This window comes from Camellia sinensis, chromosome 10 (genome assembly GCF_055761805.1).
Source record: "Camellia sinensis isolate YWXY chromosome 10, ASM5576180v1, whole genome shotgun sequence".
NCBI classification, from domain to species: domain Eukaryota; kingdom Viridiplantae; phylum Streptophyta; class Magnoliopsida; order Ericales; family Theaceae; genus Camellia; species Camellia sinensis.
In genome coordinates, this window is record NC_138970.1 from 29,231,538 (window position 1) to 29,244,240 (window position 12,703).

General features: G+C 33.4%; 1 long non-coding RNA gene across 1 annotated transcript; it reads right to left on the reverse strand.

The window, feature by feature from the left end:
- Positions 1–267: 267 nt before the first annotated feature.
- Positions 268–5,074, reverse strand: LOC145801590 (uncharacterized). Its single transcript, XR_014343204.1, has 2 exons — positions 4,828–5,074; positions 268–582 (listed from the first exon to the last, which is right to left on the reverse strand). It is a non-coding gene; the product is annotated as an uncharacterized LOC145801590 (long non-coding RNA).
- Positions 5,075–12,703: the final 7,629 nt, after the last annotated feature.

Consider the following 12,703-nt stretch of genomic DNA (forward strand, 5'->3'; position numbering starts at 1 on the left):
TTGAGTGAACAATCAAAGTAATAATTACTTATCTCTACTCCTATGTTTCGAAAAGGAAGTGCATAAAATGCATCGAAATGAAAATGCTGAAAATAAATGCTTCACGGTTCTTTTGCCTCAACAAAGAGGACTTCAAAATTGCCAAAATGTAGAGAAAAGAAAAATTAAAAGAAGAATGAGGGACGAAGAACGACGATTGAGTGAACAATCAAAGTAATAATTACTTACCTCTACTCCTATGCTTCGAAAAGGAAGTGCATAAAATGCATCGAAATGAAAATGCTGAAAATAAATGCTTCGAAATACAAATCTACGTTAAACTACTCCTAAGATAAGGAAAATGACAAGAAATATTGAAATCGAGTGTCTTTGATTTAAGTTCTAGCCCTTTACAATGTAGCCATTAAGGGCCATTTATAGAGAAAAAAATACAGCAATAACTACTTAGTAACTATTCATTTTTTTTCATTTTTATTCTTGTCTTGCCATGTGTCCTTCCACTCATCCACTTTGTCCTTCATATTCTCCATCATCTCTATAACTTCTTTTAACTTCCAAATGAATAAGAGAATACCACGTGTCCTGCAAAAAATTACAGATTTATGGTGCCAACAATAGCGGTAACAAAAAATCTCATAAAGAGATGATAAGCCTGTATGGAGGAAAAATCCTAACCTCCATAGAGGAAGAGAAAAAAATTTCATAAAAAAGACAATCTCCACATAAGAATGATTATTATAGCAAATAATAAAAAAATAAAATAAAATAACCGAAAGCAATCAAATCTAAATCACCAAACGCATCCAAAGCTCCATTACACCGCAACCTTCAACTTAAAATCTGAAGACCCCACCTCCACTGGTCAAAGATAGAACATTGACATTGAAGTGGCCACCTAAGGTAAAACGAACGGGTTAAGCAACGTCGATCTTTAGATTGTGAAAAGATCTGAAACCAGATCTTAAAGTTTTGAGCGACAAGAGTGAAAGTTTTGGTGCAAGCCAAACATCATATCTGGAAGATCGAAAAGAGAAAGAGGTGACGCCAACACCGGTGGCTAGAGCCATATCTAAATGAGATTAGACAGATCTAGTAAGAATAGATCCATGAAGGTGAGAAGGTGGCAAATTTGGTGGCGATATGGTGGTAACAGTGCTAAAAGGATTGAAAGAACAAGCTTTCAATGTTATTAAGCAAAAAGATTTTTTTTTTTTTTTTAAAAAAGTAAAAGAGTGAAAGGAGTAGAGAGAGGTCGGCGATCAGAAGCCCTCTCCACTCTATCCTTCTCTGGTGTCACACCCAGTAGAATGCTTAGAGGAATGCTTATAAAGAGAAGCTTCGAGTTTAGAAAGAGAGAAACAAAAAAACGATAATTGTAATGTTAATTATGACATTTTTTATTATGACCTTATATAATGTTTAGTTATAATTTTCTTTCTTTTTTTTATTTATGATTGAAATAGAATTTAATTATGATATTTATAATAATCAACCTCATAAATAATATAATTTGTATATAGTTATTAGTACACATGCCCAATGGGGTGTGGATAGTAGCATGACCCTAATAATAATAATAATAATAACAATAATAATGGATATATCTTGAATTTATCATCAAAAGAAAAAACAAAAAGGAAAAAGAAATGGGCATAATCCTTGGACGAAATTACCAATCCATGGTCAGACTAAAAACTTTAAGAAATCATAGAAATGTTTCACTTCATTTTTTAAAATTAGTAAATTTTATCACTGATTTACAATATTTTAAAACCTTGCACTGAATTATAATTGTTCATAGTCTTTACGGAAGGGGTCCTGTTATGGTGTGCAACCCCTTAAGGTTGCACACCATATGCAACCAACACAAAAGGTGTAAGTGGAAGGTGTAAACATAAAACATCAGCAAACAGAAAGACGTAAGTATAAGGTGTAAGTTGCACACTTAAGAAAAGTCCTTACAGAAGTGATTCCTTCGGTCTATGGGCTTTATTCCTGTTCATAGTCAAAACTTGAGGAGGCTGTTGGATTCGTTGGTCCACTCCGGATCTCGTTTTGATCATTTAAACTGTTTTATATATATAATTCATTGAGTACTATATACTTGTAACAAAATTACGTTGATCAGATATCAATACTTATTTTAACGGATCACATTTTTGTCAATTATTTATTTTTTTCACCGTCTATTTTTTTTATACAAAATTGATTTGATCACATAATTATCGATATTTGATCAACGTGAATTTTTACAGATATATAGTGCTCGACGAGTTTTACATATTAAACGGTTCAAATTATCAAAACGAGACCCGTGATAAACCCCCATAGGCCTAACAGCACCATCTAGTTCGATCCAAGGACTGGAAGGAAGCCAAACCTTTTCTAATATTATTCATAAAAAAAAAATTAAATGAATTTAATACTAATAACTTATTCAATTTATCACGTTTGACACAAAAATTAAATTTATTTTTAAAAATACAATTGTCATTTATTTTTTTTAATGACAAATGTGATATAAATTGAATAACTTACGATTTTCAAATCAACTTTATTTTTTGTGTGAATGACATATATGAAGTACTCGATAAAATATACGATTCGAATCACTACAACAAAATGCACATTCGACGACCACAATTGATGACTAAAAAAAATTTAGTCGTCAAAAGCTATAGAAATGGAGACCAAAATTTTTTTAATTGGCAAAAATAAATTTTAAAATGACACTTGTAATAAGTCCCACAAGCCCAATAAATACCCTCCTATCTAAATTGTGGACCAAATTGTGGACCGAGATAATCTATCTCTATTCTTCCATCTTCTATTAGAGTGTCTTTAATTCTCCAAGAGTCTATTGAGGTAAAATATTAAGACAGATAAATAAAACAATTTTTCCTTCTTAATAAATATTAATTACGAAAAAAATTCAAAGAAATAAAATGTGTGGTACAAATTCAATACCTATATGGTAGGTGTCACACTTAAAATGATTTTTGATCCTACATTATTTTTTGTGATATTTTACCGTGGTTAATTTCTTAGTTTTTTTTTTTTTTTTAGATCAGAAAGAAACTTTTTATTACAAAATGGATAACAGATCAAATCAATATAATACAATAATATTACAAAATGTCAAAAAAAGATAAACAAACTTCCATAAAGATCCAAACCTATATGGAGAAAAAGAAAAGACCCCACAAAGGAAGAAAATAAGAAAAATGTTTGAGGGCCCTAATTTCTGTGGCTCAAATGGCTCAAATTTACCAAAACGACGTCGTTTTGGCAATTTTGATGTTGTTTTATACTCAAAACGACGTCGTTTTGACAAATTCGAGCCATTTGAGCCACAAAAATTAGGGCCCTCTACCATTGTTGAGAAAATAAACATAAGAAGAAATATTATATCAATAAACTAAATTTTTTTATAAAAAAAATCATGTAAAAAATAAAAATAAAAAAATCCAAGCCTCCACTCAACTCTTACAAAACTGTACCACTTTGCAGCTTTTGTCTTGAAATATGAAGATCTCACCTCCACTAGTGAATATTGTGGTTTTTACTACTCCAACAAAATGCTAATGGTATTGTTTGATATACAAAAAAAAATATTGTATAAGATGTTAATAAAATTATGTAAAATTGTTTTGAGTTTAAATTTTTTGTGATTTACTTTTTGAGTAAATTACACAACTCATAATTTGACTCAAATTTTTTTAAATTTTCAATTGGAACCATGCATGTGCCTAAACTTGTAAATCTAATTTTAATTTGATTATTTCATCCAAATTATATTAAAAATTTTATGCGTGTACTCCTTATATAACATACATGTCATGAGTTTTAACACCTAGCTTTTCATATTTATGTGTCGTGCTCATGTTAGAACTGAATTAAAACTAAATTTAAAATTTACAGTTAACATTGTTTAAAATAAAATTTAGACTAAACTATAGAAGTAAAAATTATAATTATCCACTTTTATTTATGGACAGTCCATTGACAGTCAGCATCCGTATACCATTATAACATCTTCTTATATTGTTCGAATTTATAGGTTAAATTAAGCACTTTAAAGTGACCCATTTCACACAAGCAATGTTACACTATCACCGAAATATCTTATCACCGAAATCACTAATTCTTCAAAAATCTTCACATCAGAGCTATGTTTGGAACATGTTTGGAGCATGGATTTAAGATGTAGGAATTTAGAAAGAGAAATGAAAAAAGTAGATAAAATATTACAAATAAGTGGAAAGAGTGAAATAAAATTACAAATCAATGGTAAACCTTATCAACTTTAACAATTAAAGTGTAACTTTTCCATGATTTTGTAATTTTTTTGAGATCATTCCACTAATTTGCAATTTTTTTAACAAAATATAATTACATTTTACATATATTTTTCTTTTCTCTTTTTAAATTCTATCCAAACAGAGTGTCTTTACGTCATAAATTCGGATAAAAATTTAAAAAAATAAAAAAATAAAATTATATTTCATTCATATTTTAATTACATTTTTTATTAATTTTTTTAAAATCTCTAATCAAAGTCACTAAAAAATTAACTTCTTTTAGCCAAAAAAACCATCAAAAAAAACTAAAAACACTAAAAAATTAACTTTTTACCGACTACACAAAACACCACAATCTAAAATCGATAATTTTGGTGGTGTGTTTTTTTTGGGGGGGTGTCTTGTTCCATTCTCCACGTCTCCCAAACTCGTCAAAATCTAACGCAACTTCTTTTTTTTTTTTATTAAAAAAGAAAAAAAAATAGTTAGTATGAAATGAGCAAGAATATGAGTTTAGGTTACGTACCGAGATGGTGATGGGTGGCCATCATTGAGAGAGAGAGAGAGAGATAGTATGAAGAAGCCATGAAACTCAGGATGGACAGCGCTAAAGAGAGGAGGATGAAGAATATAAAGAAAAATAAAACCTTCCATCAACCATGGCGCTATCCCTCCTGAGCTTTACAGAATCTTCTTTACTTGTTTTTATTTGTACAAACATACATCAATCCATGTCAACATATATATATATATATATAGAGAGAGAGAGAGAGGGAGGAAAAAAGCCCATGAAAAGTATGAATGAATGGTGGTGGTGGGGGACACTTGAGAGCAAAATGAACTGTATTTATAGCAGCAGCAGCAAGTGCAAGTTGGTGAAGTGAAGGGAGAACATGGAGAGAGAGAGAGAGAGAGAGAGAGAGAGGGGGGGGGGGGGGGGGGGACAAACGTCCCTATTCCTGGAGCCCCATGAAATGCTTTGACTTAGGCCTCTTTGGGTAACCAGTAACTGTTTTAATTTAGAAGTAAAAAAATTATTAAAAAAATTAAAAAATTTATAACTCATAAAAAAAATTAAATTTTTTCTTTTTTTTTTATTTTTTATATATATATTTTTTATAAAAAAATTAATTTAAACATATTAACTTTTTCTACTTTATATTTTAATTAAAAAATAAAAAAATTACTAAAATAACATGTTTCTAAATGAAATTTTAAAATTCAGTTGACATTTATGATATATCTTCAGAGATATGATTGAGACCCCAAAAATGACTTGGACAATGAACCTCAGCACTCCCCATTATTTTTTGATTAGCTCAAATTTTATTTTATTTTTTTCTATTTTACTCTCACGACCCCCACGTGGAAGTGGGGTGCTGGATCATCTCCACTGAGAGTCCCAGCATTGTTGATTGAGACGCCATCAAAACTTCCACCCCCCACACGGAAGGATGGGTGATTGGGGAAAAAGAAAAAAAAAAATGACTAATCAAGAGCAAAAGAGGGTCGTGGGGTGACCCCCCAAAGGGTCCAAATCTTTTTCCATTTATTCACTATATATAAAGTAATGTATACGTATGTACACGCGTATGTATGGTGATACACCTTTAATTTCTTTTTAAACTCACCATTGTATGCATTGTATACCTTGTACCTTATGAAGAATTAAAGTAGTACATGTGGGTCTTTAAAGGAATTAAAGTGGTGGGTGTTATTAGAAGTTCTCTACAAAATCCATGGTCGATGCAAAATTTAAGAATATGTGTATAGAATAGTATATATAGTTTAGATCTAATCTTAAATCTCGTTTGAAAATATGTTATTTTAATAATATTTTAATTTTTTAATTAAAATATAAAATAAAATAAAAAAGTATATTTGAAATGATTTTTAATTTTTCAGAAAAGATGTGTAAAATATAGAAAAAAAAAAGAAATTTTTGATTTTTTAATATAAATTATTGATTTTTTAATTTTTTTAATAATTTTTTAACTTCTAAATTAAAATAGAGAATTGACAAACCAGATCTTAACATGATGAGTCCAGATGAATTTTATTAGGGTTCTGTTATGGTGTGCAACCTCTTAAGGTTGCACACCATATGCAACCAACACAAAAAGTGTAAGTGGAAGGTATAAACATGAAACAGGACAGCAAACAGAAAAGGCGTAAGTGTAAGGTGTAAGTTGCACACTTAAGAAAAGTCCATTTTATTAACATAATAAATTTTAAGCACTTTCTCAAGTACATAACATTGTTTTGACAAAATTTAAATGACCACTATGTTATTTTTTTGTCTCATTTACTTATGATTGGCAACTTAAACTACAAAGGAAAAATGACAGTGCAATGGTAACAGTAAAAAAAAAATGCAAATCAATAATAAAATTTATACACTTTAATAATTAAAATTTATATCTTTTTATGATTTTGTAATTTTTTTTTACTATTACTACTATATTGTTATTTCCCACAAGATAAAATTGATCTTAGTCTTACTCAACACCTACTCAAAAAAAAAAAAAAAAAAAAAAATTCGATTTTGTGTTCTATTTTATTTGAAATAGTTCACCATAAAGGAAAGAAAAATAGGATTGGGTTTGGTGTTGTCCACGTTTATGGGATAAATTATTCATGAAAAATAAATAAATTGATTTGATAATTACAATTTTATGATTTTATCATATTTGTCTTGAAAAAAAAAATAAAAATAATAATTTTGAAATTATACAATTTTTTTTAAGACAAACATAATATAATTATCGTATTAATTTTTTTTTTTTTATGAGTGATATACACATAAAACTACAAAATAAATGAATACGGTCCAATAGAGCCTATATGGACCCAATGAGGACAGTAGCAACCTCAAAAAAAAATAATAATAATAAATAAATAAATAAATAAATAAAATCAAGACAAAGCAACACTGTGGCAGTACTGCCATCATTAGTGATAGCACTAATTAGTATTCTCATTTATTTTCCTAAAAAATAATGTAGTGGTGGAGGACCATAATATACCAATATTATTTTGTTCACACTTGATAATAATTAAAAAGTGGAGGCTAAAATCACTCCTCTCTAATTTTTAATAATTAATTTTTTAAATTTATTTAAGATATTTTTACATAATAAATTTTAAGTAAAAATTATATCAAATAATTTAAACAAACTTTCAAAATATAAAAATTATAAACCGTTTGTATAAATTGTACCAGGCACCCCTATGGACTCCTGCCATTATTGCAAAATAATTATATGAAGTGATATATATATATATATATATATCAGTTTGAAGTTTAGAAAAGTACATTTTTTTTAAAGAAAAAATTATTATTCAGTGTAGTCTTAAAAAAGTAATTATAAATACATGAAAAAAATTGAAATTGATAACTATTAATTTGTAATTATTTTTTTGGAGCTTGCTAACAAGTGCTTTTAGAGTACAAGTAAAAGACAAAAAATAAAAAAAATACAAGATACCTTCTATTAAATTCATCACACTTCTATTTGAATTAATACACTCTTTAACATTTTCATATATTTTTTTAAATATTTTTTTACATACTTTTCAATATTAAACGTGGAAGGAATACTCTGTATGAGTTCCAAAATGGAATTTTTATTGATAAGTCCAATTTAGAAGTGTTTTAACCTAAGAAGTCCATGAAGAAATTTTTTAACCCATTTAGTCCCATGTATGTATAGTTTTATTCCATAAAGTCCATTTTCTTGATTTACACTATTTTCTTGGACACTTATGCCCTTATATTTAATTTTGATACCCTTATAAATATTTTTTCAACGATTAGCAATTTAATGATGTGGACATTCATATTTTAAAATTCATATTTGTAGGAATGTAAATTGGCCCGTGGGCGGCCCGAAACCCGCCCGCGAGCCAAGGCAGGCCCGGCCCGTTGACAATGTGAATATTCACATTGGCATGTTAAAATTCACATTAATAGGAGTGTAAAATTGGCCCCCGTCCCGTGGCAGCGCGAAACCCGCCCACGGCCCGGGGCGGGCCTGGTCCGGCCCGTTGACAATGTGAATATTCGCATTGACATGTTAACATTCGCATTGATAAGAGTATAAAATTGGGCCGCGGCCCATGGGCGGCCAAAAGCCCGCTCGCAGCTCGGGGCGGACTCGGCCCGGCTCGTTGACAATGTGAATATTCACATTGACATGTTAACATTCGCATTGATAGGAATGTAAAATTAGTCCGCACCTCGTAGCTGCCTGAAACCCGCCTACGGCCCATGGGCAGGCCCGGTCTGGCTTGTTGACAATGTGAATGTCACATTGACATGTTAACATTCACATTGATAAGAGTATAAAACTAGATAGCGGCCTAGGGCGGGCCCGACTCGGCCCCGCCCGGCCCGTTGACAATGTGAACATTCACATTGACATGTTAACATTCACATTAATAGGAGTGTAAAATTGGCCCCCGTCCCGTGGTGGCGCGAAACCCGCTCGCGGCCCATGGGCGGCCAGAGGCGGGCCCGGTCCGGCCCGTTGACAATGTGAATATTCACATTGACATGTTAACATTCACATTGATGAGAGTATAAAATTGGCCCGCGGCCCATGGACGGCCAAAAGCCCGCTCGCGGCCGGAGGCGGGCCCGGCCCGGCCCGTTGACAATGTGAATATTCACATTGACATGTTAACATTCACATTGATAAGAGTGTAAAATTGGCCCGTAGCCCGTGGGCGGCCCGAAACCCGACCGTAGCCCGAGGCGGGCTTGACCCGACCCGTGACAATGTGAATATTCACATTGATAGGAGTGTAAAATTAGCCCGCGCCCTGTGGCTGCCTGAAACCCGTCCACGGCCCGCGGGTGGCTCGGGACGGGCCCGGCCCAGCCTGTTGACAATGTGAATATTCATATTGACATGTTAACATTCACATTGATAAGAGTGTACAATTGGCCCGTGACCTGTGGGCAGCCTAAAGCCCGACCTCGGGCCAAGGCGGGCCCGACCCGTTAGCAATGTGAATATTCACATTGCTATGTTAACATTCACATTGATAGAAGTGTAAAATTGGCCCGCAGCCCGTGGGCGGCTCAAAACCCGATCGCAACCCGAGGCGGGCTTGGCCCGACCCGTGACAATGTGAATATTCACATTGATATGTTAACATTAACATTGATAGGAATGTAAAACTTGTCCGCTGCCCGAAGGTCGCCCGTGGCCCGGGGTATGCCCGGACTCAAACCCGGGCCACCCCGGGCCGCCCTTGGGACGTGAGCCAATTTTACACTCTTATCAATGTGAATGTTAACATGTCAATGTGAATATTCACATTGTCAACAGGTCGGGCCGGGCCCGCCTCGGGCGGCCCACGGGCCGTAGGCGTGTTTCGGGCAGCCACGGGGCACGGGTTAATGTTACACTCTTATCAATGTGAATGTTAACATGTCAATGTGAATATTCACGTTGTCAACGGGCCGGGCTCGCGTCGGCCCGGGGTCGGGCTTCGGGCTGCCCACGGGTCACGGGCTAATTTTACACTCTTATCAATGTTAATGTTAATATGTCAATGTGAATATTCACATTGTCAACGAGCCGGGCCGGGCCTGCCCTGGGCAGCGGGCGGGCTTCGGGCCGCCCACGGGCCACGGGCTAATTTTATACTCCTATCAATGTGAATGTTAATATGTCAATGTGAATATTCACATTGTCAACGGGCTGGACCGGGCTAGCCCCGGGCCGCCCATAGGACGCGAGTCAATTTTACACTCTTATCAATGTGAATGTTAACATGTCAATGTGAATATTCACATTGTCAACAGGCCGTGTCGAGCCCGCCCCGGGCCGCCCACGGGCCGTGGCCTAGTTTCGGGCAACTATGGGACGCGGGCTAATTTTATACTCTTATCAATGTGAATGTTAACATGTCGATGTGAATATTCATATTTTCAATGGGTAGGGTTGGGCCCACCCAGGGCAGCCCACGAGCCGCGGGCGGGTTTCGGGCCGGCCACAGGCCGCGAGCTAATTTTACACTCCTATCAATGTGAATGTTAACATGTCAATGTGAATATTCATATTGTCAATGGGCCGGGCCGGGCTCGCCCCAACCCGGGGCGGGGCTTCGGGCTGCCTATGGGTCATGGGCCAATTGTACACTCTTGTCAATGTTAATGTTAATGTTAATGTTAATGTTAATATGTCAATGTGAATATTCATATTGTGAACGAGCCGGCCCAGGCCCGCCCCGGGCGACGGGCTGGTTTCGGGCCGCCTACGGGCCGCAGGCCAATTTTACACTCCTATCAATGTGAATGTTAACTTGTCAATGTGAATATTCATATTATCAATGGGCCGGGTCGGGCCTATTTTTTTGGCTTGTGGGCCGGCCCGGCCCGACTTGAATTTTTCCGGGCACCCACGAAGATCGACATGAGCCGAGCCCCTACACATTGAAGATATAAACATTTACATTGACGGTGTGAATATTCACATTAAGGGTATTTTAGTAATTATGTCACCCACAGGACTTGTCGAAACATAAGAAAATAATGTGAACTAAATGGAACATAAGTAGATGAAAAGGGTATTTTGGTCTTCTTATCTCAAATTGGACCTAATGGAATAGTCAAAAAGAATATGGGTTGGATGGAATAAAGCTCTTAGAAAATGGATTTATCAAAAAAGCTCCCTTCTAAAATTAATCAAAATATACATAAATTAATCCAAATATCCGATTATGAAAAACACAATAATATGTAATTTTTCCATTTTTTCAATGCACCTGCCGACTACGCTACCTCATTTTTCTCATAAAATACAGGGCGTGGTATGTGTGGTGGGATGGTGTTCTTTATTAGTAAATATTAAAGATTTTAAAAGATTTATTAAATTTTTATTAAATATCTCACATAGGTGTGAGATTCACATAGAACTCATATAATGTAAATTCTACACTCATATAAAACATTTAATAAAAATTTTAATAAATTTTTTGAAATTTCTAACACCTTCCTTTGCTTACAAATGGCAATATATGCATTTCTTGTGCATTACAACTGTGTCCTCTGTCTCTACCACCACTTCCCCTTTTTTCTTTTTTCTTTTTTGTCAATTCGTTTGCTTCATCATTACTTCTCTCTTCCCTAATTTATCTCCACATTAATGATGATTAATATGCATTATGTTATGGTTACTATTAATGACTTGCACCTTAACAATGAGACTTTCATGAGGATAATTACTCAGTAATTTTAGTGAATGAATGCGTAATATTTCATCATATTATAATAGATAGAGAAAGAAGATAAATAAGATTTTATGTTGCTTGATTAAAAAATATAAAAGATATATTAGGTGATAATTGATTAATAAATATAGACACGTAATATTTTAAAAATATTAAATAATTTTCCACTCGGAACCCACGTTCATTTCGTTTGCCACGAGTTATTGCTTAGGGTCACAACATAATTCTTTTCTTTTTCATAGATAGTAGCACTTATTTTATTTTATTATATATATATATATATATATATATATATATATAATAAGGCTGATGATAATTGTTGTGTGCGTTGTTAGGGTTGGTTTGGGAAGTAAGTTGACTTTTTGACTTTTTTGATTATTTTAGTTTGGGCTAAAAAGTTTGGTTTTAGAAGGATTTTTTTGGCAAATTGAACCTTTTTTTTTTAGAGAATAGTGTAATGATTATGGGTTTGATGTGATGTTCTATATTTTGTGACTAAAATAGTCTATTTTATCTTTTGTGATTAAATAGCCAAAAAAATTTCATATTCTTCTTCCCAAACGGTGCCTTATGCTCAGTAAGACTAGATCGAGTGGATGTGAGAGCATTTGTCTTATATATCAATCATCCCATGTCTCACGTGTTGGGGTGAGAAAATTAATTTGCAAAACAAACATGGGACCGGAAAGGTTACAAACGCTAAATTTTATTAAAAGTGAGATTCTTGTGATATTAGAGCACTAAAATTTAAGTTGTTGAATTTTTTCTTATAATGATCACGAGATAGACTTCCAAACTCTATTGAGTGAGAAGTGATTATTTTAATTAATTTTTTATAAAAAAATATGTAAAAAAATAGAGATAATAATACAATTAGATTTTTTTTGACATTTTTTTTAATTATTTTAACCAAAAAATCAATACAGAGCCTAAGAGTAGTGTGAAATTATTTCCATTTAGCGCCTTATGATCAACCATGTTATTTTTTTTTTATGTTTTTATTTTTTGGTAATGGGAGTTTTCAAAATATTTACATGTCTTGAGGGGGCCAAGCATTTCATGCTCTACTCATTTGACATTTCACTAAGGCCTCGTTTATCAATTTCATATTTTAGTAAAAAATTCAACAAGTTATTATAAATTATCACATTACTCTTTCT